The sequence below is a fragment of the Vidua chalybeata genome, chromosome 17 (assembly GCF_026979565.1).
Source record: "Vidua chalybeata isolate OUT-0048 chromosome 17, bVidCha1 merged haplotype, whole genome shotgun sequence".
Classification (NCBI taxonomy): domain Eukaryota; kingdom Metazoa; phylum Chordata; class Aves; order Passeriformes; family Viduidae; genus Vidua; species Vidua chalybeata.
Genome location: NC_071546.1, coordinates 9,801,686 through 9,802,773, shown reverse-complemented (window position 1 = coordinate 9,802,773; position 1,088 = coordinate 9,801,686).

Below are 1,088 nucleotides of genomic sequence, written 5' to 3'. Positions count from 1 at the left end.
GGTACTTGTGTGTGTGTTTTTCATCACTTGTCACCCTTCCCCAGCTGCAGTTCTTGGCAGGGGTGTCTCCATGGTGCCATTTGCTGCAAGGCCATCGCGGCATCTCTGAGGAGGAAGGTTAGAACTCAGGTTTGTGCTTCATTTGCAGCATTAATAAAGCCCCTCATGGCTACAGGAGGTCCGGGCATCAGGTGACATCGAGGCCCTGTGAGTTGGTGTCTCCTGCTGGCTTACCCTCTCCTCCTGAGACGGGGGATTGTCGCTTTTGAAGGCAAAAAGAAGTTTGTGCTTGCTGGGGAAGAAGAATCATTTCCCTTCTTCATCCACAGACCGACCCTGTTGAAGGCATGGAGTGTGTGCCAGCCCTGCGGTGGGTAAGTAGAGGTCAGAAGTTGGTGTCACCTGTGGTTTGCTCGGGGCGATTTGGGAATGCAAACAAACCTCACTTGGTGCTGAGCAGAGCCGCGGGGAAGTGAAACAAATGAGCGCCCGGGGGAGGGCACCAGCAGGAGCTGGATGTTATTTACTGTGAGCAACATCCCAGGCAGTCGATGAGCCGTTCCTCTCTGCTGAGGAGTTTGTTTGGAAGCTTTCTAGAGGTTTTAAAATGCCAGTAAATAAAAGCTTTGAGTGACACACAGATGGTTCTGCAGAGCCTCCAAGCCTTCTGCTGCTGCCGCGGTCTCTCCCACGCCTGGCACTGCAGGAGAGCCTCGGTTCCTCGCTGTCCCAGCAGCTGCATCCTTCGGCTTCCCCTGCCCCATCCCTGCAGCTCTCCTGCCCTCGTGCCAGAGACAGGAGCGGGAGCAAACCCCAACAATTCGCTTTCCATGCTTAGCTTCATATAACACAGGAAGGAAAAAGAAACACCAACCAACCAAACAGAACGTGATTGGCATGGTGTGATTTCAGCAAAAGGAAGAACGCCCCTCTTTTTCCAGGGGTCAGCCCCTGCTCCTGGCCGTGGGTCAGGGTTTTGTGCAGGGCCAGGTGGCACTGGGGAAGGTGCCACTAGATGGCAATGGAGCACGGTGCCATGGCCAGCAGCTCCGTGTGCTGGTGACAGCGGGTTCCTGGTGCTTGATGGA